Source organism: Saccopteryx bilineata, chromosome 5 (genome assembly GCF_036850765.1).
Source record: "Saccopteryx bilineata isolate mSacBil1 chromosome 5, mSacBil1_pri_phased_curated, whole genome shotgun sequence".
In the NCBI taxonomy this organism is placed as follows: Eukaryota; Metazoa; Chordata; class Mammalia; order Chiroptera; family Emballonuridae; genus Saccopteryx; species Saccopteryx bilineata.
The window spans coordinates 63,244,918-63,271,765 of NC_089494.1; the positions used below are offsets into that span (position 1 = coordinate 63,244,918).

A 26,848-nucleotide genomic window follows, 5' to 3' on the forward strand; every position below is an offset into this window, starting at 1 on the left:
GTTCCATCAAGTGAGCCCCCAAATATGAGCCCATTCAAATATGAAAGGACTACAAACCCGAAGACAATGAGGAAAATATTTCTGAGTTATTTTTCCAGTAGTGAACATGGACTACCATGACCTGTTATCTGTAAAATGAGGATATTTTCTCCCAAACCTCAAAAGGCCATAGGAGGAGAGCGATGCCCTGGCACTGAGGCAGCGCCGCAGTGGGAACGCACAGACGAGGGCTCCAGCTGCGGTTTCTGAGCACCTTCCTCCATGCTGTGCCGCAAGGTACTTAGCCCTTCAAATATTAGAAACTGGTGGAATGGGGGATAATAAACACTATTAAATAAACTCAAAAGAATAAACTGTTCATTTTGGAATCATTTTTAGATTCAGAGAAAAAGATAATAGAGTCCTTGTATAGCCCTCACCCAATTAACATCTTAGGTTACTATAGGACATTACTATTAACTAAATTGCAGTCCTGTTTGGATTTCATTCTTTTCTCCATAATGTCCTCTTTGTGTTCTAGGATCCACTCCAGTGTACCACTTCACATTGAGTTGTCATGTCTCCCAAGTCTCCTCTGGCTTCATATCAGAAGGATTTTTATAAGAATCAAGTAAATGTGAAAACAGTTTCAAAATAGAAAAGAGCATTAGAATATAATTTACTACTGTTATGCACAAAATGAGTTCATGTATGTAAAGCACCAAGAAAACTGTCTGGAATGCATTAAGCTCAAAATATTGGTCATTATAAATATTTATACCGATCATAAATTATGACCAATTCTACTTCTTCAACAGTTGTTTGGCTTCAGACTTCCCCTACGACTCTAACTATATTTTCTCTGTAGTCAGCTTTATAGAGTTAGCCCTTGACCAAATCTTGAAAAACAACCGAGTTAGCAAAAGCAGTTCAGTATAGCAGAGCAAGAAAGACAAGACAGAGAGCTTAGGCAGAGGCATTAATGGAGCCTCAGAAGCCACCCAGGTTTCGTGTCACCATCAAATATCAATCTTGTGTCTCAGATTTACATAGCCATCAATGTCACTAAAAATTCAAGAGGGAATACTCTATAGCAGGGGTCGGGAACCTATGGCTCATGAGGCAGATATGGCTCTTTTGATGGCTGCATCTGGCTCTCAGACAAACCTTTAATAAAGAAAATAATAATGTTAAAAATATAAAACATTCTCATGTTTTACAATCCATTCAATTCGTACCGCTCATGTTCATGGTTGCGGGTGGCTGGAGCCAATCATAGCTGTCCTCTGGGACAATAGCAAATTTTTATTGGATAATGCGTAACATACTCGGGTTGTTGTGAGGTCAGGAAGTAAACTTCCCTCCTTTTAATCAAGTAGTCAGCTAGCTAATTGCAGAAACCCTTTTGACAAAGAAGATGGCAAAAAGCAAAAAGATGAGGAGTATTGTACTTTTTAGCAGGAATGGACAGAGGAATTCACCTTTGTGGAGAGAGCAGGTTCTGCAGTGTGTCTAATATGCAATGATAAAATTGCATCGATGAGACGGTCAAATATAAAGCGGCACTTCAACACACGCTATACTATATTTGCATCAAAATATCCAGCGGGGGACAGCAGAAAGAAAGCATGTCAAGAGCTACCGTGCAGAGTGCAAGCTAGTCAGCAGCAACTCTGTGTTTCGACCCAACAAGGTGACTGGAATTCAGCAAGCTTTGCTGGTGCTTTAGCAATTGTGAGAAATGGAAAGCCATTCACAGATGGGGAGTATGCCGAAACATTCATGCTTGATGTTTGCAATGAACTTATTGACAACTTTTCGGATAAAGACAAGATAATCAAATGAATAAAAGACATGCCTCTGTCGGCAAGAACTATTCACAATCCATATCATCATGATGGCAAATCAAACTGAGGCAACACAAGTGAAGGACATAAATGCAGCACCATTCTTTTCTCTCGCTCTGGATGAGTCAATAGACGTAAGCCATTTATTCCAGTTCAGCGTGATTGCAAGGTATGCTATCGGTGACACACTACGTGAGGAAAGTCTTGCTGTTTTGTCTATGAAAGAGACAACAAGAGGAAGGATTTATTCAAGTCTTTCACTGAGTTCGGTAAAGAAAAAAAATCTACCGATGGATAAACTTATTTAGGTGTGTACTGATGGTGCTCTGTGCATGGTGGGGAAAAACAGGATTCGTAGCGCTTCCTCGTGAACATGAAAAGAGACCCATCCTAAGTTTTCACTGCATCCTACATCAGGAGGCGCTTTGTGCTCAGATGTGTGATGAGCAGTTCGGTGAGGTGATGTTGCTGGTCATTCAGGTGGTCAACTTTATTGTTGCCCGAGCTTTAAATGATCACCAGTTTAAAACACTGCTGGATGAAGTTGGGAATAATTATCCTGATCTGCTTCTGCACAGCAATGTGTGTTGGTTGTCAAGAGGGAAGGTACTCAGCCACTTCACGGCTTGTCTGAGCGAAATCCGGACTTTTCTTGAAATGAAAAACATCAAGCATCCTGAGTTAGCTAACAGTGAGTGGCTCCTGAAGTTCTACTATCTCGTGGACATGACTGAACATCTGAACCAGCTCAATGTGAAAATGCAAGGCGTTGGAAATACAGTCTTATCCCTTCAACAAGCAGAGTTTGCATTTGAAAACAAGCTGGAACTCTTCATCATCAACACTGAAACAGGTCGTTTACTACACTTTGAAAAACTGGGAGAGTTTAAAGATGCATGCACAGCAAGTGACCCTGCTCAACATCTAGATCTCCAGCAGCTAGCGGGCTTCACATCTAATCTCCTGCAGTCATTCAAAGCATGCTTTGGAGAATTTCGTGAGTGCACTCATCTTTTTAAGTTCATCACCCATCCACAGAAGTGTGCAGTGGACAGCATCAACCTGTGTTACATCCCCGGTGTCTCCGTCAGAGATTTTGAGCTACAAGCTGCTGACCTGAAGGCCTCAGACATGTAGGTGAATAAGTTCAAGTCACTGAATGAATATTTGGAAAGACTTGCATGATAGCAAGCAGAGTTGGCGAGCAAACACAAGGGAGGAGAAATAAAAAAACTTCAACACGCGGACCAGCTGATTGTCAAAACTTGGAGCGCACTTCCCGTCACATACCACACACTGCAGCGCGTGAATATTGCTGTACTGACAATGTTTGGCTCTACATATGCATGTGTGCAGTCTTTCTCACATCTAAAGAATGCTAAGACCAACCTATGATCAAGTTTAACAGATGGAAGTCTCAACGCCTGCATGAAGCTTAACCTCACTGTGTATCAACCAGACTACAAAGCCATCAGCAAAACCATGCAGCACCAGAAGTCGCATTAATGGTAAGAAGTACTTTATTCATCATTGGTTAGCAACCAATTAGCATAACAACATTATTAAAAAGAATTCAGAGACTTATTGTACTTTAAAAGTGTTGGTCTTACATAAAATGCACACATTTACTTGTATTTAGTGTTAAACATATTGTATGGCTCTCATGGAATTACATTTAAAAATATGTGGCGTTCATGGCTCTCTCAGCCAAAAAGGTTCCCGACTCCTGGTCTATAGAAATCAGCAAAGTAACAAATATCTACATATTTCTTATTAAACAATCTGCACACAGCTTCCAAGCACCATTAGGAAATTAAAAATGATGACCTTTGGTGACGGGAGGCAGGAAAGTGATGCTTTTCTTTATTCCTCAGTTCACTGAGCTTATTAATTTGCTTGGAAGGAAGCTCAACCAGGATTGATGATATTCATGCAACTTATCCTAACAAGATCAGGAAATAGTACATACCCCTTGCTCAAGTCAGCAACCTTGGGCTCAAGCCAGCGACCTTTGGGCTCAAGCAAGCGACCATGAGGTCATGTTTACGATCCCACGCTCAAGCCAGTGATCTCACGCTCAATCTGGTGAGCCTGTGCTCAATCTGGCGACCTTGGGGTTTTGAACTTGGGTCCTCAACATCTAAGGCTGATGCTCTATCCACTGTGCCACCACCTTGTCAGGCTTTTTTGTGTACTTATGATGAGCCTAGCATTATACTGGGAGGTTTACACATCACACTACAAAACTGTGTGAGATAGGTATGATTAACCTCTTTGAGCTTCAGTGTTTTCATTTTTTTTTTTTTTTTTTTTTTTGCATTTTTCTGAAGCTGGAAACAGGGAGAGACAGTCAGACAGACTCCCGCATGCGCCCGACCGGGATCCACCCGGCACGCCCACCATGGGGCGACACTCTGCCCACCAGGAGGCGAAGCTTCAGTGTTTTCATGTGTAAAATAGGGATAATTGTCTAAAATTTCACAACTCCTACGTTGCAAATCCAGGCATTGAATCCAGGTCTGTTGTACTCCACAAGCTAAGACACTTTCAATCACATACAACATTGCCTAATGTCGGCTTCTTCCCATACCCGTTCATGAAGGGTATCCCAACCCAATGTGTTCTGTGGACTAATGGGTGATGCATTTTCTTCTACCTTTCCATATTTGTTTGAGACAACTTCCAACATACTAATTAGGTCAAGGACAACTAGGTTTCCTTCCTTTCCTTTTGATTTTCTGGAAGGCAACAAAACTAACCAACCAAACAACCAAACAAAAACAGAAAAAACAAAAACAAAACTAGTCTTTTCAAAACATTGTGTTGTTTTCTGCTAAAAATCATTTAGAGTTTTGTGTTGTTTTCTGCTAAAAATCATTTAGGATTTTTTAAAAAATACCATTTAGTGGTTTCTGATTGCTCTCTGAATAAACATTGAAATAATTTCCTCAGGTCTTCAAGCAGCATGATCAGAGCCTTGCTACCTCCCTGGCCCCAACATGCCTCACACTTTCTCTAGGCTCCAATGCTTCACTCCTCTCCCTGTTAAAGGAATGCTTTTTATTCTGAGAGGAGTTTCCCTCTACTCATCATCTGCTCACTTTCTCAACAAAATGTGTTCTCATATAGTCGATCAGTGTTCTGGTTAGATGCTCTAAGTGAAAGCACTGTATTGCCTCATAGCATTTAGTTCAGTTCATATGGGAAGTCAAAGAACTTAGAATAGCCAAAATACCTCTAAAAAAGAAGAATAAAGTTGGACTATTTACCCTCCTTCTTTCGAAGACTTTCTGTAAAGCTGCATAATCAAGACAGTGATTGGTGAAAATAAAATGAAGAAAAGCTCTGGTTCTGAACCTGTGCTGAAAAAGTCTTTAAACATCCTGCTTCTCAACGCATGACATTTTACTAAGAAGTGTTCAGAAGTTTTTATGATCCAAGAACCAGGGAGAATAATAAGGGCTGTTTTTTTCATAGAGAGGCCAACATGTCCACTTAAGGGTATGTTTTTCAAACCCATTAAATACAATGTAACATTAGCTGATAAAAAGTAGAGAGAGAGAGAGTATGTGTGTGTGGGTGTGTATGTGTGGTGAGTGATGGTGAGCAATAGCTTAGTGGAGGCATAAGAAAGAGTGAAATAAATTATTTAATTGTAATAAACAGCAAACCCTTTTAGCTTTCAGCATTATCTTCAGGAAAATCACATTAACAAATAAAATCCAGCCTGACTGGTGGCGGCGCAGTGGATAGAGCGTTGATCTGAAATGCTGAGGTCCAGGTTCAAAATCCCAACATTGTCAGCTTATGGGTCATTAACATAAATGAGCTGAAACTATAAAACAGGAGAAAATATAGAAGCAAATCTTATTGACCATAGGATAGGCAAACCTTCTTAGCTATGACACCAAAAGTACAATCAACAGAAGAAAAATAGATAAATTAGACTTTATCAAAATTAAAAATGCTTGTGCTTCAACAGACACCATAAGGAAAATGAAAAGACAAATCACAGAATGGGGAAATGTATTTCTAAATCATATATCTGATAAGGGACTTGCCTCTAGAATACATTAAAACTCTTACAAATCAATGATAAATAAATAAGTTAAAAATAAGCAAAATCGCTGAATAATTCTGCAGAGAAGATATACAAATGGCCAATAAGAACAAGAATAGATGCTCAACATCATTATTCATTAGGAAAATGCAAATCAAAACCATAATGAGATGCCAGTTTATGCCTGCTAGGATGACTATAATAATACTAAAAAAAAAAAAAAAAAAAGGACAGAGAATAACAAATACTGGTGAGGATGTAGAGAAATTAGGACTCTCATACCATACCCTCTGGTGGGAATACAGATGGTACAGTCAGTTGGAAAATAATCTGACAGTTACTCAAACAATAAACATAGTTTTTATGTGATTCAGCAATTCTACTCTTAGTTATATACCCAAGAAAATTAAAAACATATGTCTGTAGCCCTGGCCAAGTAGCCCAATTAGAGCATCATCCTGATATGCTAAGATTGTGGGTCCAATCCCCAGTGAGGGCACATACAAGAATCAACCAATGAATGTATAAATAAGTGGAACAACAAATGGATGTTCTTTCTCTCTAAAATCAGTTAAAAAAAAAAAAAAAAGTAAGTCTGTACACAAATGTTCATAACAGCATTATTCATAAGAGCAAAAAAACTAGAAACAATTCAAATGTTTATCAACTAATGAATGGGTAAATAACATGTGCTATATACAAACAATGGAATATTATTTGTTAATCAAAAGAATCAAGTATGAAATACAGTGATTTCTAAGAAATACATAGTTGGTCTTGGTCCTTATTTTTGTCGCAGGGCTCCTAAAACCCTTGGAATTTCCTAAGTGATGGGAACAATAAAGACCTATTTGTTATGTTAACGACATGGCTTTTAGAAAGCACCCAGAACCCTGACTGGTTACAAGATTGGAACTTGCAGCCTCCACCCTCTTGATCTTCAGGGAGGGGAGACGAGCTGATGGTTGAATCAATTACCAATGATTTAATCAATTGTGCCTATGTAACGACGATTCCATAACAACTCAAAGAGACAGGGTCCAGAAAGGTTGTGGGTGGAGAACACATGGAGGTGCTGGGAGGGCACCCGTCCTGACAGGACAGGGAAGCTCTGAGGCGCCTCCCACAGGCCGAGCCTGCGCTTCTCTTCCATCTGGCTGTTCCTGAGTTCCTGCCCTTTCCTCAACTTCACAAAGATGGAATATATGTGTGATTGTTTTAATCAACATTATGTTTTTCTGAGATTCATAGATCTTGTTGTACTTATCAGTAGTTTCTTCTTTTTATTGCTAACTAGAATTCTATTTTGTCACTATAATATTGTCTGTTTACTCATTTTTCTTTTAATAAACATTGGGTTGTTCCCAGTTTTTGGCTATTATGAATAAAACTGCTAGAAATATTCTTATACCAGTCTTTTTTGAACATATGTTTTCACTCCACTTGGGGTAAATACCTACAAGTTGAATTGCTAGATCACATGGTAGGTATTTAATTTTTGAAGAAACAGTCAAAAACATCCCAAAATGGCCATTTCACACTTCCCTAAATAACGTGTAAGAATGTGCTCATCCACATTCTCACTAACATTTGTTGGAGTTTAAATTTTAGCCATTCTAGTGGGTGCAAAATGGACTTCACTATGTTGTTGTTTTTTTAAATTTTACTAATAGAATTTAATTTTTTAATTGCTCACTGTGGTTTTAATTTGCATTTCCCTAATGACTAATGCTGTTGGGCACTTTTACACACGCTTATTGATTATCTGCATATGTCTTCTTTTGTGCTACAACTGTTCAAATTTTGTATTTAAAAATTTTATCTTTTTAATAGTAATTTATAGGAGTTCTTTAAATATTCTGGATACAAGTGCTTGGCAGATCTATATATTATAAATATTTTTTTCCCAGTCTATGGACTGCTGCTTTATCTTTTAAACTATTTCTTTTCATGAGCAGAAATTTTAAATTTGATGATGCTCAAGTTATAATTTTAACTTTTATTATTAGCACTTTTTGTGGTGTGCCTAAGAAATACTTGGCAACCAAAAGGTTATAGAATAGTCTCTTTGTTTGGCCTGACCTGTGGTGGCGCAGTAGATAAAGTGTCGACCTGGAAATGCTGAGGCTGCCGGTTCAAAACCCTGGGCTTGCCTGGTCAAGGCACATATGGGAGTTGATGCTTCCAGCTCCTCCCCATCTTCTCTCTCTGTATCTCTCTCTCCCTTTCTCTCTCCTCTCTAAAATGAATAAATAAAATTAAAAAACAAAAACAAAAAAAAACTCTCTTAAAAAAAAAAAAGAATAGTCCCTTTGTTTTATTATAGAGGCTTTATATACAGTTTTAACTTCTATATTTAAGTTTATAAGAATCTTGAAGAATTTTTTTTTTCTTGTGGGAGAGACAGAGAGAGGGACAGATAGGGACAGACAGACAGGAAGGGAGAGAGATGAGAAACATCAATTCTTCATTGCGGCACCTTAGTTGTTCACTCATTGCTTTCTCATATTGCCTTGACAGGGGAGGCTACAGCAGACTGAGTGACCCTTTGCTCGAGCCAGCGACCTTGGGTCCAAGCTGGTGACTTCGGGGTCTCAAACCTAGGTCCTCGGCATCCCAGTCTGACGCTCTATCACTGCGCCACCGCCTGGTCAGGCTTGAAGAAACTTTTGTGTATAATGTAAAAAAGATGTCAAGGTTAATTTTTTTAAAGGTTTTATTTATGGAATTTGGAGAGGAAGAGGGAGCAAGAAGTATCAACTCGTTGTTGCTTCATTTTAGTTGTTCATTGATTGCTTCTCTTATGTGCCTTGACTGGGCAAACCTAGGGTTTCAAACTTGGCGACCTCAGCATTCCATCTACTACTGTGTCACCACAGGTCAGGCTCAAGGTTAATTTTTTATACACATATCTTACCATTACAAACTATTTATTAAAAACATTCTCCTTTCTGCATTTAATTGCCTTGGTACATTTGTTAAATTCAGCTGAATGTAATATATATGGGTCTAAATCTTAAATTCTGTGGCATTGATCAGTATTTCTATCTTTATGCCAAAACCATACTGTCCAAAATTACTGAACCATTTAATAAATCTTGACACCAAATAGTATGAATCCTCCAACTGTGTTCTCCTATAAATGAATTCTTCAGGTTATGTGACACCTCAGCAATAGTGTGTCTTACAATCCATGGACATGATATATCTTTCCATTATTTAGATCTTTAATTTCTTTCAGCAATGTTTTGTAGTTTTCAGCATATGGGTATTTTCATTTTTGTTAAACTTATATCTAAATATTTTTTTGTGCTTGGTGCTACTGTAAATAAAATTATTTTCTAAATTCTGTGTTTTAAATGTTTGCTACTAGTATATAAAAATATAATCAACTTGTTTCCTGTCTATATTTAAAATACCACTTGTGTAGATCACAAATAGTTGGGTCTTGCCTTTTGTTTCTTTTTCTTGTCTTACTGCTTTGACTAGAACCTCCAGTACGACACTGAACAGAATGGGTAAAGTCAGACATCCTTGCCCACATATCTGAAGCTCCATTATTTGTTACAGACTAATTTATGATTGGTATAGCCATCTAAGGATTTGATCCTTTAATCATTATTAAAGGAATACATTTATCTCTGGTAATACTATTGGTTTTTAGAGTCTATACTTTAATATTAACATAATCACACCACCTTTATGCTTTCAAGTTCCATATTTTTTTCTTTTTTCCTTTCAAGAGATCAGTGTCTATTTAAAAATACCTCTCTTGCCTGACCTATGGTGGCACAGTGGATAAAGTGTTGACCTGGAATGCTGAGGTTGTCAGTTTGAAACCCTGGGCTTGTCTAATCAAGGCACATAGGAGGAGCAACTACTATGAGTTTATGCTTCCTGCTCCTCCCCCACTTCTCTCTCCCTTCTCTCTAAAATCAGTAAATAAAATCTTTAAAAAATAAATAAAATAAATCTCTCTTGCAGAAAGAAAATAGTTAGGTTTTTCTTTTTTATCTAGTCTGACAGTCTTATTTAATTGGGTGCTTAATTCTTTCATACTTAATCTTATTATGTATATTATTGGATTTGCATTTACTAACATTTTATCCCATTTGGTTCATTTGTGTTTTGGTTCTCTCTTTTTTTTCCTTCCCTGTCTCGCTGTGTGTGTGTTTCATTTCTCCATTGTTTTTTTAGCTATACCACTTTTTTCTTTCCCAGTGTTGGTCTAGAAATTCAATATGTACCTTTAATTACAATCTACTTAGGTTTAATTTTGTGCCACACATAAAATGTAAGATGTCTGCTTATAAGCATCCTTTGTACCATTATGTTATATATTTTAATGTACATACATTATAAAATCCATAATATAACATTACAACTTACAATTTTTTAAAAAACAATTGTCTTTTGAAGCAAATCATAGAATAAAAAGATAGTCTTTTGTATTTGCCCTCATACCATTACTTCATCACTTTTAATAGTTCAGATCTACTGGCAATCACCTTAAATTTCATTTATGTAAAAATGTCTCTACTTTACTTTTAGTTTTTTTAAGTATTTGTGTTTTATTTTTATTGCTGGTTACAGTGTTTGAATTTTTTTAAATTTTTAAATTTTATTTAGACACTTTTAGTTTTAATGAATATTTTTACTGAATATAGAATTCTAAATTGAGAATTCTTTTTCTCTTCAAGCACTTTAAAGATGCTTCTGGCCTCCATTTTTTCTGATGAGAAGTTATTAGAAAATTGTATTGTTGTTCCCCTTTATATAATGTGTCATTTTTTCTTGCTGTTTTTGATATTTTTCTCTTTACTTCTGAATTTGATCAGTGTAGCTATGATATGACTGGGTGTTTTTGTTTTTAAATTATCCTGCTTGGGGTTTGTTGAGCTTTTTGGAGCCATTAATATATGTTTCCTACCAGAGTTGGGGAATTTTAAGTCATTACCTTGAATTTTGTTTTGATTATTTTGTACATCACACCCTCTCTCTTTTTTCTTTCTAGAACTCCAATTATACATATAATTGTATATTAGATGGACTGGTTTTACCTCATATTACTCAGTGTTCAACTTTTTTCAGTCTTTTTTCCTTGTGTTCTTCAAATTTGATATATTTTATTAATCTGTCTTCATATATATTGACTCTTCCTCTTTGCTTTCCCCAATCTTCTGTTAAGCTATATCTAAAATAATTTACATTTCAGAAACAGCAATTTTGCAAGTTCAGAATTTTTAGTTTCCATGTCTCGACTGAATTTCCCATTCTGTTCTCTCATTGAGGCCATGTTTTCATTTAAGTTGTTTAACATGTTTATAAAAGGCTGCTTTAAAGTCTATGTCTGCTAATTATATCTTAGTCACCTTACTGTTTCAACTGAAACATATTGTTTCTTCATATGTCTAGTAATTTTTTATCATACATGGGGCCAGAATATAATTTAGTATAATAAGGTAAGGGTAAACAAATAAACACTATTTAAACACAAGATATAAAAGTCATTAAAAAAATAACTAATGTTACCACCTTGCATAACTATAGTATCTTTATTATATGCAGCTTAAGTGTCTATTTGTCGCCGATAGCTTATTGGTTGCTGGTGTAACTATACTAGCCAATGGGGTGAAGTTGCCACGGCTTTCAAATAGTCCCGCCTTCTGGCATGCCACCTCACAAATTGAGGTTACAGATTGGAGCAATTATTATGCTGTTAAGAAATCTTAACACCAGAAGGGGTCTTTGCAATGGTACAAGACTAGAGGTTCTCCAATTGAAAAATAATGTCATAATAGCTAAGTCTTTGACTGGCTCCTCTAAAGGTGAAATACATGTCATTCCAAGAATTGATTTGGCTCCATCTCAAACAGGGTTGCCGTTTCAATTGAGACGTAGACAATTTCCTGCAAAACTTGCCTTTGCTATGACCATCAATAAGTCTCAGGGCCAAACGCTTAAGCATGTTGGCATTTTTTTACCTGAGCCTGCATTTGGACACGGTCAACTTTATGTTGCCTGTTCAAGAGTTCGTGAAAGAACGAACATAAAATTAAAAATAATTGATGGTCCTCTGCAAGGCGAGCTTAAAAATGATGGAAAGATCTACACAAGAAATGTTGTGTACAAAGAGATCTTTGACATGTGAATTAACATTTTATTATTTAAATCACTTTTATTTATTGAGCTAGCGGTGGCTCTTAAGAAATGTACCGCCAGTGGTTTCCTTCATTGCCTCTACTTTAAGCAATTAAGCAAGTAGAAGGGGGAAACCCCGTGGGGCAGTAAGCAAAGGGGCATCCTCGCCACCTGCCCTGGGTAATTCAGTTTGAATTAGCAGACACCTTTGCACAAATCATTTTAATTACAATTTATAATATCTAGAACAGCAGTCATTTCGTATGACTGCCGGGCTTTCTAGTAATATCATAATCAGGAAATGGACAATGATACAATCCACAGACCTTGTTCAGATTTCACCAGTTTCACACATACCGTGTGTGTATTTAGTTCAACACAATTTTATCATATGTGTATTCAAGTGATCACCACCACAGTCAAGATACAGACAATTCTATCATAAATTTCCCTCATGCTATCCTTTTTATATGATTCATTTTCAAGGGCAGGGGAAATTATAAATGCAGAGAAAAAAAGATCAGTCTTAAAAGTTATTCAGAAACTGTTAAGTTTTAGAGTAGAGGATTGCAGGGAGGAGTACATTTTTGCTTTTTTTTTACTTTATGTACTGCTATAATGTTTGTTTTTTACAATGAACATGTATCACTTTTATAATATAAAAAAATAAAAAATAGAAAATAAATATAACATGAAAATACCTGGTTTTAGGTATAGCAGGGTCACAGAGAACAAGTGGATAAAAGCAGAAACTTGAAAAGAAGCATGATAGTTAAGTATATAAAATAAAGTAGAATATTTAGGCATCTAATTTTCTATTACTAGTATACTATATGTAAGATGGGTTCCTTTACTTCAGCAAGAACGGGTTACTTTTAATACTAGGAAGATATTCCAAATGCAAAAAATAATAATAATAACCTTAAAAATTCACACAGGCCTGGGCCGGTTGGCTCAATGGTAGAGTGTCAGCCTGGCGTGCAGAAGTCCTGGGTTCGATTCCCGGCCAGGGCACACAGGAGAGGCGCCCATCTGCTTCTCTACCCCTCCCCCTCTCCTTCCTCTCTGTCTCTCTCTTCCTCTCCCACAGCCAAGGCTCCATTGGAGCAAAAGATGGCCCGGGCGCTGGGGATGGCTCCTTAGCCTCTGCCCCAGGTGCCAGAGTGACTCTGGTCGTGACAGAGCAGCCCCCCCCCATGGGCAGAGCGTCGCCCCCTGGTGGGCGTGCCGGGTGGATCCCAGTCGGGCGCATGCGGGAGTCTGTCTGACTGCCTCCCGGTTTTCAGCTTCAGAAAAATACAAAAAAAAAAAAAAAAAAAAAAAAATTTTTTTCACTGAAACCAAAAAGCTATAAATGGATTCATATTACTTATAAATAAGATAATTAGACATTAATAAATGTCATTTGGTAAAAGTTTTCTGAGGAATGTAATTTTAATGTTATTTTTAAAAATTGCATTATAGCCTGACCAGGCAGTGGCGCAGTGAATAGAGCGTTGGCCTAGGACACTGAGGACCCAGGTTTGACAGCCCAAGGTTGCCAGTTTGAGCGCAGGCTCATCCAGCTTGAGCACCAGGTTGCCAGCTTGAGCATGGGATCATAGACATGACCCCATGGTCGCTGGCTTGAAGCTCAAAATCTCTGGCTTCAGCTAAGGTTGCCAGCTAATGCTTCTCATATCTCTCCCTTCCTGTCTGTCTGTCTGTCCCTATCTGCCTGTCTCTCTCCACCCCCTACTCTGTTGCAAAAAAAAAAAAAGTCACATTATAGTATTACATTCTTTTATGCTTGGCCAAAGATATGCTTTTGGCATTTGGTATAGACTCAAGAGTAATTAAAGAAGACCTTTCATATGATCAGTCTTTCAAAGATGAAATGGACTACTGCAGGAAGTTAGTGAGTTCTCCATCATTAGTAATCAGAATTCAAACAGAAACTAATGGTCCGTGTGTGGCAGGAATGCTTCAGAGGAAATTCAGGCAACAGAAACACGGTCTAAAGCAGTGGTAGTCAACCTGGTCCCTACCTCCCACTAATGGGCATTCCAGCTTTCATGGTGGGCGGTAGCAGAGCAACCAACGTATAAATAAAAAGATAGATTTAACCATAGTGAGCTGTTTCATAAAGATTTATTCTGCCAAATAGTGAAAATCCGACATAAAGTACTTGGTAAGTAATTATTATTATATGCTTTAACTTGCTGTAACTCTGCTTAATAAATTTTATAAAGTCAAGTTACTTCCCTACTTTATAAATCACCATTACTATGGAACCATTGCGGTTAGAAAATTTTACTGCTAACAGAGATACAAAAGTGGGCAGTAGGTATAAAAAGGTTGACTACCCCTGGTCTAAAGTCTTTTCCAGACTGAGATTCTATCAAGGGTAAAGAGCACTGAGTTCAGAGCCAGAGAACCTAAGACTAAGCTCTGGTTCTCTAGTGTGATTTTAGGAATCATACTGAGTCTGTTTCATCCCTTGTAAAGAAAATAATATAAGTAACAGTACCTCTTAAATGGTGGGAACACTATCTGAATATTGTTTATCATAATTTGACAATAATACAAAGGATACTGGGTTAAAACCTAAACAGAATTTATTTAAGCCAGCCATTAAGCAGACTTCTGAATGGTAAGGATTATAGAGACCGTTTTTCCAGACAGCTTGTGGAATTTTAACAACAGATATATAACTCTCAGTACCTGGGGATAGTTTAGATATAATCTGGATCAAGATCAAGAAACTGAACTGTGGTTTATGTGACATTTTATCCCTAGTTGCTAGAAATACTATGAAGAAGAAAAGCAAAATGATCTTTTATTAATGTTAAAATGTTATCAAATGCCTATCATTCAAGCATATTTAACATTCCCTCTTCTAATAAGCATAGGGTAGGCAGTGAATGTCATTTTAAAAATAACAGATGCAATAGGAACTTGACAGTGTGCTGCTAAGAGCTCCAGACTGACAAAGCCAAAGACCCGGGCCCCACAGCTGAGCTCACTGCTTGCTACCCGACGTAACTGTTCTGAACGTCAAATTGCTAAGTGTTTAAACGGGGGGTTGGAATTGTTGGACTAAAATAGCTATTAAAATTTTAGTTTGAGTATTATATGAGATTTCTAAGATAACAGACCTTCTTATAATTATGTGCAAAGCTATCCATTAAACAAATCACCTACCGCAGTATCAATTCTTTATCATCTTTCAAATCTCCTTTTTCTAATTGTATATTTTTAAAAATTAACTGGGATTTAAAAAAATGTATTGATTGATATGAGAGACAGAGAGAGAGAAACATCAATCTGCTGTTCCACACTTATTCATACACTTATTGGTTGCTTTCTGCACATGTTCCGGCCAGGGACCAAACCTGCAACCCTGGCTCATTGGAACGACACTCCAACCAACTGAAACACCCAGCCAGGGTATTTTTCTTATAATATGGCTATGTACAAAATAGCCAAATTGGGATCCTCCATAATTAGGAGTTCACAGCACACGAAAAAGAAAAAGTTGAATAGTTCATAATCATAAACACTTCCATATTTTAAATATTTCCTCTAAAAGAACATATATACTGCTCACAAAAATTAGGGGATATTTCAAAATGAATATGAAGTGATAAAAAAAGAAGCATTTGATTATTTTTTTATTAAATAAGAACATCAGAAAAGCAAACAAATCAAAGAAAGTTTTTTTTATTATGCAAATGAGATGCAAAACCAACTTTTATTTCATTGGTGAGAATGCACTATATAAAAGGCTGGAAGTCCTGGAGTATCTGCACGTTCCCTGATCCCCTAATTTTTGTGAGCAGTGTATCTATTAATCTATGTATCTTTTCAAATAATCTATCAGGAATAAATGAGGATTGTTAAAAGTAGAGAAAAAACTGCTAAGTAATTGTTTAAATAGATTTTTGTAGGTTGGTTGGTTGAAGAGCACTTTTATTTTCTTTTATTTAAGTCTTGCTGCCCAAGAGCCATCAGTCCTGATATTAGGAAATTTTATATGGGTTACAATTTAAGTCAGTACTTTAAACAGTAGACAAAATAAAATCTTCTTCTGTTTCTGCTCATGGACTCCCATTTCTTTCTAAGGACCCCAAATTTTCCATGGAATATAAAATACAATAATAACAAGATACGTATTTACTGAAAGGGAGGGGAAGAGAAAAGAAAACACACACACTTATTTTTTACTGTTATATATGATTACTAGACAACCAGCCTTATACATAAAATTACCTGTCCTGAAATAAATCTTCTCAAGATGACATTGTAATTAGAATGGATGCTTCTGTCTTCTTTTGTGCCTTCACACTGATGCCTGCCTTCCCAGAGAACTCAGGATATTTATAATTCTCTTCTTCACACACACCTGCACTACACTGTATGCCTCAATAACAGGATGACTATCGAAGTACAAACGATTTAATACAGCCACAGTCCCTATTATTCTTTAGGGCAACTGTTGCCGCTTATTCCTAATCTAGATTCTGATAGGAAATGGAGAAATCTGCATATAAATTTTATGGCAAACCATTATTATATTGATATTTAAAATATTAAAAAATATAATGAAGAGCTTACTTAAAATATAAAAAATATATAATGAAGAAGCTTAATAAACACTAACACTTTAACACCCTCATGGACAAGCACAGGAAATTACGTTTTCCCATGCAAAGTTCACAAACACAGCCACTGGGAAGACCAATTTGAATATTTTCACAGCTACTGCTCCTGAAAAGTGGTGCTTCTTGCAAGAAAGGGACAGAACAAAAGATCTTAATGTTGCAGGTCTGAAAGACATCCACATCAAAACCAGGTACAGTGGTCCTAACCTGAGCAACTGGCAAACTGCAGGATGGATGTGGGCACTCTTCTGCCTAATAAAATCTGAATCAAACACTCTGCATCTGATTCTCCATGTGAGCTTTTATGCAAACTTCTAAAGTGCAAGGAATCCTGGGGTGGAAGAGCTATTCTGAGAGATTTCACATAGTTCATGTAATTAGGGAAACCACTTCCTTTGATTGTAAGTGTTCAAAACAGCTGAATTTCTCCTATCAAAGGCGCTCTGTGATTTGGGTCACCTCTTTTACTTTCCCTTTCATGTTTCTCAGGATGAGAGGTGAAGCTGGAGAGCACATTATTTAGGGGAGAAAGGATTTCACTCTTTGTTTTAGGGATTGAACTTATGCTATATAAAAGACTGTCATTTAGAATCTTCCTTTCTTTCTCACCCTGTCTCCTTCCTTCTCGACCGCGGCTCCTCAGTAGTCACAGAGAACACAATCCGAATGCCAATTTAAGGATGATGGAAAACTGTCATATTGTGTGTAAAAGGATTCTAATTTTCATGTTTGGGTTTAAAACATATTTAGAAAGAACTGTAATCTGCAGGCTCTTGATCTCTATATTATGCATCTTTGTTGTTATAGCAGTTGAATAAGCAAGAGACAGATGGACAGACAGACAGACAAATAGGACCGGGAAAAGGAGATTTCTCCCCCCTCCCAAAAAAGCACAAACCACTGATAACGGATAGAGTCAAAGAAGCTACCACTCTGGTCTTTTGCTATATTCCTGGAGTATGCTCTTTCCCTAAAAGTGGAATGCAGGTTTATTCAATGAGGTGGTTCACACTGCTTTTGCTATAGCTAATCTAGCACTGATGCTGTTGAGGTATTCACTATAATTCTAAAACACCTTGCTCAGTTTAGCACACAGATTTGTCAGTGAATGTGCAAACTAAAAGTGAATATACAACCAAAGTAATTCAGCATTATCAACCACTTTAACGGCCATATTTAACTGAATATAAGGCAAGAAGAAAAATAATATATATGCTACAATCTCTCAGATTTTAGTTAATTTAAATTTCAGTTAATTAAAATTCTGGATGGTTAAAAACTAGTGATGTCAGTCATATCAAGGAAAAAGGGTTTTGGACCACATGAATAATATTTGACAAAAATCTCTTTTTTAATGTTTATTTATTGAATTCAATGAGAAAGGAAGGGAGGGGGAGGGGGAGGGGGAGGGGGAGGGGGAGGGGGAGGGGGAGGGGGAGGGGGAGGGGGAGGGGGAGGGGGAGGGGGAGGGGGAGGGGGAGGGGGAGGGGGAGGGGGAGGGGGGGGGGGGGGGGGAGGGGGAGAGGGAGAGGGAGAGGGAGAGGGAGAGGGAGAGGGAGAGGGAGAGGGAGAGGGAGAGGGAGAGGGAGAGGGAGAGGGAGAGGGAGAGGGAGAGGGAGAGGGAGAGGGAGAGGGAGAGGGAGAGGGAGAGGGAGAGGGAGAGGGAGAGGGAGAGGGAGAGGGAGAGGGAGAGGGAGAGGGAGAGGGAGAGGGAGAGGGAGAGGGAGAGGGAGAGGGAGAGGGAGAGGGAGAGGGAGAGGGAGAGGGAGAGGGAGAGGGAGAGGGAGAGGGAGAGGGAGAGGGAGAGGGAGAGGGAGAGGGAGAGGGAGAGGGAGAGGGAGAGGGAGAGAGAGAGAGAGAGAGAGAGAGAGAGAGAGAGAGAGAGAAAGAGAAAGGAATGCCCTGACCAGGAATTGAACCAACAACCTCTGTGCTTCTGGACAATGCTCTAACCAACACAGCTATACAGCCAGGGCTATGACAAAATTCTCTTAAGTGACAATAATACCACTTGTATTCATTATATTTGCTCTTTACATTTCAAAAGAGAAATATAAGTAGGCAGGAATTACTCCCGCTTTATAGGAGAAGAAACCAAGTCCCAGTGAGATTAGCTGACTAGTCCAACATGTCCGTTAACAAAGAGCAGAGCAGGAGCAGATGGAGGACTTGAAACAGAGAACAGGACATGGTCCCCCTCGTTCAGGACCCTAAATTTCTCTTATTACAGCCTGAAATTCACATTAGCTTTTCTAGGCAAGTATATCACATATTAACTCATAACAAGCCAAACATAAACTGTCCTTTTGTTAAACCGTGTCTTCCTCATCTTCTGTTTACACTTAGCTTTCCAGAGTTTAAGAGTTTTCATTTCCATCTATTGGCTCACCGCTCTCATCTGCTGAAATCTTCTCAGGTTCTTATTCTTACTGCATCTTTTAATATGTCAACTACTTTTCCCACTATCATACCAACTGAATCAGATGTTACCTAAATTATTAATAGAAACATTGAATAGGACATGAATAAAATTATTTAATTCCACAAATATTATGTGCTCTTTATGTACTTGTAAAGGTGTGCACAAATTCACCTAATATACATGGAAACTTAATTTTAGTATTTTTATATATCAGTACCAGATAAACTTCAAATAGTAATCCATCCTCTTTGATCTTAATACTATTATAACCCTTGGCATGTTTTTTAGCCAAAATGTATTGAGCACTGACTATATGCCAAGCATTATACTGCAAACCCTTTTAATTCCCCCAAAGGTACTCTGAAGTAGGTCCTATTAGTCTCGTCATCTTAGAAATGATTACATTATGGCATCAAGGGCTTGCCGAAGGCCAAAGCCTGTCAAGTGGCAGAGCCAGGCCTTCCAACACAGGTCCAACTCCAGAAGCCACACTTTAAACCACTGCCTCTGTACCAACGGTATTTGTTAAAAGTTTGTTTCTCCCAGTTGAACTGTACAATCCTTGTGGGCCCTCCAAGTTCCAGTACAGTTCTGGCATGCATTACTCAATAAATAATTTCTGAATTAAATTGGAACCACAGCACAATAAGGTGGAAAAGCCTCTACAGCCTAAATAATGGAAAGTTTAAAGGGTGCCATCACTGTCTCCAAATATCTGAAGTCTCCCAGATGGAGGAGGTCTCAGGCCTCATGTACGTGGCTCCAGTGGACAGGACTAGAATCAATGGCAGAGTTAAAGCATAGCAAAATCAGGCCCTGGCCGGTTGGCTCAGCGGTAGAGCGTCAGCCTGGCGTGCAGAAGTCCCGGGTTCGATTCCCGGCCAGGGCACATAGGAGAAGCGCCCATTTGCTTCTCCACCACCCCCTCCTTCCTCTCTGTCTCTCTCTTCCCCTCCCGCAGCCAAGGCTCCATTGGAGCAAAGATGGCCCGGGCGCTGGGGATGGCTCCTTGGCCTCTGCCCCAGGCGCTAGAGTGGCTCTGGTCTTGGCAGAGCAACCCCCCCGGAGGGGCAGAGCGTCGCCCCTGGTGGGCGTGCCGGGTGGATCCCGGTCGGGTGCATGCGGGAGTCTGTCTGACTGTCTCTCCCTGTTTCCAGCTTCAGAAAAAAAAAAAAAAAAAAAAAAAAAAAAAAAAAAAAAAAAGCATAACAAAATCTAACTAAAACCAAGTAAAGCCTTTAAAGGAGAGCAATGCAAAAAAAAAAAGTGTCTTTAGTATGAGGTTTCTATTATCAGAGGTATTTAAAGTGTCCAGATAACCCGATGATGTAAAAAAGAATCCCATATGAGAATCCCTGGGGGTAGCTCAGTGGTTCCTAAATGCCAGTCCGCTGACCTGCTACATCAGGAGTAACTGTTAAAAAAAATACATGTGGCCCTGGCCGGTTGGCTCAGTGGTAGAGCGTCGGCCTGGCGTGCGGGGGACCCGGGTTCGATTCCGGCCAGGGCACATAGGGGAAGTGCCCATTTGCTTCTCCACCCCCACCCCTCCTTCCTCTCTGTCTCTCTCTTCCCCTCCCGCAGCCAAGGCTCCATTGGAGCAAGGATGGCCCAGGCGCTGGGGATGGCTCCTTGGCCTCTGCCCCAGGCGCTAGAGTGGCTCTGGTCGCGACAGAGCAACACCCCGGAGGGGCAGAGCATCGCCCCCTGGTGGGCAGAGCGTCGCCCCTGGTGGGCGTGCCGGGTGGATCCCGGTCGGGCGCATGCGGGAGTCTGTCTGACTGTCTCTCCCTATTTCCAGCTTCAGAAAAATACAAAAAAATAAAATAAAATAAAATAAATACATGAGGCCCTGGCTGATTGGCTTCATGCTAGAGCGTCCTCCCGGCATGTGGAAGTCCTGGGTTTGATTCCCAGTCAGGACACACAGGAGAAATGACCATCTGCTTCTCCATGCCTACCTCTCCTCCTTGTCTGTCTGTCTGTCTCTTTCTCTCTCTGTCTCTCTCTCCGACCCCTCCTGCAGCCATGGCTTGAATAGTTCGAGTAATTTGGCCCAAGGAGCTCAGGATGGCTCCATGGCCTCTCCTCAGGCGCTGAAATAGCTCCGATCCATGGACAGAACATTGCCCCCTGGTGGGCTTGCCGGGTGGATCCTGGGTGGGGTGCATGTGGGAGTCTGTCTCTCTGCCTCCCTGCCTCCCACCTCTCATGCATTTAATTAAAAAAAAATACACGTGCATATGTGCATGCACACACACATGCCAGACCCTATCCTGGAACTACTAAATCAGAATCCCTGGAAGTAGGGCTGACTAACAAATATAATATTTTAACAAACCAGGTTACTCTGACGAGCAGCCAAAATTGGAAAAACTGGACGTGTGAGGTCGGTCCTTTTCAACCTTAAATTTCTATAGTTTTATGAAGGTATGCTCTGAATTTTCTCTTTATTTCATGGCCACATTTAAAATTCTCCCACGTTATAGCTGCTATAGCCGAAGAGGCTCTCACTCTCCACATCAAACTCTGCCCTCACCTCCCCTCTCACTGTGTCCTCTCCTGGTTATTGTGAAAGAGCGTCTTCCAGGAAGCTAGTGTCCAAACTGTGCGTCATCTCCCTCTGTGTTACCCAATCTGTTTTCAGATCATCTCCATTTTTATTGCCATGGATAAAAACAATGACATAAGCTCTATGGGTAAAGAACTCTTAGAAGTTTATGTTGCTTTGCTACTAGACTGTCTTCTAAAATTCAGGAGTTCCATATAAAATGTCTTCTTCACCATACTTCCCCTCTTAAAAATACACAAAAATTTAGGCAAAGCACTTAAAAATATCGCTCCCTAAATTTTATATATCTGCATTAGCTACTTTAGTTGAGAAACACTTATTGAGGACACTATAGAAATGAGCCAGTTTTTAATCAGCGAATATTTTTCAGCACCTACTATGTGGAAAGCACTACTACAGGGGTCCCCAAACTACAGCCCGCGGGCCACATGCGGCCCCCTGAGGCCATTTATCCGGCCCCCACCACACTTCCGGAAGGGGCACCTCTTTCATTGGTGGTCAGTGAGAGGAGCATAGTTCCCATTGAAATACTGGTCAGTTTGTTGACTTAAATTTACTTGTTCTTTATTTTAAATGTTATATTTGTTCCCGTTTTCTTTTTTTACTTTAAAATAAGATATGTGCAGTGTGCATAGGAATTTGTTCATAGTTTTTTTATAGTCCGGCCCTCCAATGGTCTGAGGGACAGTGAACTGGCCCCCTGTGTAAAAAGTTTGGGGACCCCTTCACTACTAGGAACTAGGGAGTGGAAGAGGTAAAGGGATACACTCAGTACGTATTTCTAACATTTGTTTAAGGCTTATGATGTGCTGGGCACTGTGTTAAATGCTTCCTACACTACGCAGAGATGTATACTGCTAGCCACTACGCTACACAAAAACTACTCAGGGCACATGCTGGGTAGAGGTGTAAACAGAGTTCTAGGAAAACACAGCGGGAAAATTTAACTCTGACAGGCAGGAGAGGACAGAGGGCTTAGAAGAGCGTTTAAGGAGAAGAATTTTAAGGACAACAGCCTCTAACCCAGTGGGAGCTGGCCGAAATGCATTCTGGCTGGAGGCAGGAGGCGTTCTGCCCATTTGGAGAATGTTCTGTCCTCTTATGAGGGAAAGGTAGCAGGAGAAGACGTTGAAAGCTTTGTTGGGGGTAAACTTGTTTAAAGTGTCTACTATAACATATTGATTGAGGTTAGGAGTTACTTTGTAGGTAATGAAAAACCATGAAAAGTTTCTGGTGTAGAAGTGACATGATCTGATCTGTTTCCCTTTTTCTTATTCAAGTTGGTGTTCACAGGGCAGATGAATCAGAAAGGGGAAACAGCCAAGGGCTGGAAGGAAAGATAATAATGGCTAGAATTACAGGGAAGCAGATATAGAGATAAAGGAGTACCAATTCTAAAACATCTTTCTATTGCCAACCAAATTTATATGGTTGAGAATCCAGCTAGACAAACACCCATTTCCTTAGGAGTCCTAACCTTCCATTCCAGGGACCTTGTTTTGGAATCCACTTCATTAGAGGTGAGAATTTCACAGAGGAGGGTTGGAGGTGAGGTCAGGAATATCTCCAGGAAATCGAAGAATTAGAATTAGTCCTGCTTGCAAACTACTCCTAGACACAGAGGAGGAATCAAATCAAACTAGCTCTGTCCTTACTACTTCTTCTACCGCATATAGTTCTTAAAACTTGTTCCTTTCCCAAATCTTTGCTTTGTAATTAATCCAAAGGCTACCTTAGAGTTCACAATTCTCAGGGCACGTGAGCAAACCCCCAGAGAGTTTGCCTTCTATCCTACTGCCATCCTGCATTCTACACTTGATGTTCTGACTTTCACTCACCTTTGATTAAAATATTTTTCTCTTAGTATCTTTATGCCACATAATTTCCTAGCTAAAATGGAGAATTCTGCCCAGCCTTTTGGCTTACAAAACAACAGATGATATAAAATAACTTCCACTAATTACACTCACTTTGAAACATGTTTTCCTTTTAATTGACAATTTTGAAAACAACTATTTGTATACGTGACTGGTTTAATGGTTTCTATTTCTGGACAATTTATTTTCTACTGCACCTCAAAATGAAATTGCTGAATTCCTAAGCAACTCTTTCCCCGTCTCCATCACACTGGGTATCCATGGCAACATGTCTTGAAGAACTTGTACACTGTGGCATTGCATTGTTTAATGGAGCACCTAATGTCAATTACTATACGTGTAACTTTAGACGTGTGTGTATTACTAATCTACTTGATATTCTATCAAGCCCATAGGATAGTCTCTGAATCCCCTGAAGATAATGCATTATCCCCTCTAGTGGGTAAAAACCAGGATAGAAAAACAAAATGAGGGCATGCCTAGGATGATTTAGATCTTCCGGTTGCCACTGGTCTGCTATTATCACCAAGTTAGAGGACACAGCCAAGAGTTTTACCCAAGCAGACAAAACCTCTGCTCAAATGCCACTACTGTGTGAAGTAATTATAACACCTAAGAATGCACATGGACATTATTTTCAAAGGTTCTGAGAAACAAGTCAAAGGCTGTTTCTGAAAGCATCTTATTTTAGTCCTTAGCCATATGTTTCAGTAGAATTTTGGTAGATTCTAAAACCTGTCAAATTCCAAATCCTGATGCAGTTTTACACTGACATGATGATATTCCAGCAGCAGTAACGACCTTCAGCCTGACTTTCCCTCTCTCTCACTAACAACCTCATTTTACTTACCAGATAGTTTGCCAGGAACAGAAAGAAATGCAAAGCCCATGGGCTCCCAGGTAAAAGAAATGAAACGGGTAAGAAAGAGATATAGAAAGACCCTCTCTCCAGCAAAGTTCTAGAAAAGCCCATGCACAGTGTCCAGTGAAAATGCTTTGCTGTGTTCTGAAACAGTTCTAAGAACCAATAAGAGAGGTATGGAAAATAGATAGATGATGACAGATAGATGATAGATAGATAGATAGATAGATAGATAGATAGATAGATAGATAGATAGATGGATATAGATGTATGGAAAAGAAGAAAGAGCCCCTTCCCCACACACAAACCAAAACTGGAAATTTTTAGGTGAACTGTGTCAAATTCTGACTAGCTAAAAAACTAAATGGCAATTTCCCTTTTCTTTTGTTTTATTGTATACATTTTGGACACACACACACTGCAAGTAATGATACAATAACTATAATAAAGGGAATAAAAATATTTTGGCAATGGGGAAACAACAGGTTCTTATTTAATGGAATTTAAAGCAAATTCTATTGGAACAGGAAGTGATTTCTTATTTTGTACTTGCAGGAAAGAATCAGTTCAATGACATCCTAAAATCATGATCTGAAGCGAAGTCTCCATGTAGCCATGGGAGACACAATGCAAAGAGCAGCATGGAAACTTTTAATTAAAGTCAGTGTAACCATAACGTTTTCCATCAGTTGCTGTGTCACAGGACCTTTGGCAGACGCATAAATCCAAACCAACACAGCTTCCTGGGGACCGTAATTAGAAACAACACTGAGAAATGCTGGAGAGAGGCATCAAGGAGAAGTGAGAGACAAATCCAGTACTGGAGGAAAAACACTTCCTCTTCTTATTTGAATAATTTTCATAAATGTTTGGTCTCCGAGTTAATTCATTTTACTTCTCTTGTTAGAGTCAGAAAGGAATTTATGACTAGGCATTGGGAAGTCGTTGTTCAACTGGGTATGCTGCAGGTAACAGAGGTGCAATAGAAAGAATGTGTACCTGGGAGCCAGGAAGGTCTGCACTCAAATTCCAGGTCTACCACTTACTATGTGTCCTCAGGCTTATACCGGAAGTTAACTTCTCTCCATGGTTTTCACCTGGGTGTTGGTAATAATACCTAACTCGCTGGTGTTACCTATGCACACAAAACACTAGCATGTGGGAGAAGTTCCATAAGGGATCACAGGTATTTTTATTAGTTGATGTGTGTAAATTATAGGGATTTTGACTTTATCTCCTTTTGCCCTGATTTAAGGTAAGTTTTACTAACATAATTTTCCAAACCAACACATACATGTCAGAGGTTAGCACCTTCCTTCCCATCCCTATGCCCATCTCATTTAGGAATTAGGTAATTTTTAAAGACACTTCTCCAAGAAATAAGATCTGCTTCGTTTACTAAAAGTGTAGTTCATTTTGGCCTTGTCTCAATATCTCATGCCAGTTCCTACTGTCTTTCTTCTCCATCAAGAAACTCTTCAAAATGTAAACATGTTTGTGTTTAGCTGGAACCTAAATTTGAAGGATGCTATTTCCAACAGTCAACTTTTTCATCAGAATGGTCAGAAAAGCAAAATTGCTGTTTCTAAATAAATTATTTATTAAAATATTTTTCATCTCTTTCTCCATTGTGAATAGCAGAACAAGCCTTAAGGAAAGGGGGTAAGAGAGTAGCAAATGCTTATTTAAACTATTTAACTATTAACCAATGTTTAAATGAGGCAGGAAACAGAATGTGGCAATGGGAACCTAACCTTAAGAGATTTTTATAATCAGTGTATAGCCATCCATTCATCTTTTCGTTCTTTCCCAAACTTGCTGAGGTAATGAGAAGGAACTGACCACTGGGCTATCCTCCGCAATGGAAACTGGTTCGCTCCTTCCTCGTTCTACTCATTTTGCGATCAAAATCCTGATGTGTACTGAGTAGTCATAATGCTAGTTCCCACTTTGCTGCATGTTCAAAGAAAACCAACCCAAACAGGATATGGTTTGGCAAGAAAATAAGTGCCCACTCTAAAACCACATGGCTCTCATACAAGTTAACAATTCTTACAGGCTCTCTTTCATTTTCTAAGATCCAGAAAACACAAACCCCTTACTTGCTGCAGTGGCCAACATCAGAGTTAAATGTGCGGTTACTGCCTCGCTGAATGCTGAGCCTGCTTTTCTACGCAAACCTCACTGCCCAGAATGGTCAGTAAGTGCTTTCTGCATTTTGAGCAGTTCTCACTCCCCTTCTTTCTGGTCTGATAATAAAGTTGGGAAATGAATATTCTCTTTGTAAAGAAGCATGCTTTGTTACTTTAGACACCACCCTCGCCACATCTGAGCACTGGAATACTGTAGCAGTATCTCTGTCTTGCCCTATGCAAGTCATTCTTTTCTCTGTCTCAACTATAATATATAGTAGAAGCCAAAATTCTATACCCATTCTATTCTATC

At 39.1% G+C, this 26,848-nt stretch overlaps 1 protein-coding gene across 3 annotated transcripts in view; it reads right to left on the reverse strand.

The window, feature by feature from the left end:
• The window catches only part of MAP3K20 (mitogen-activated protein kinase kinase kinase 20), a 180,728-nt gene that overhangs the window by 110,069 nt on the left and 43,811 nt on the right, over window positions 1-26,848 (reverse strand). The window lies entirely within an intron of this gene.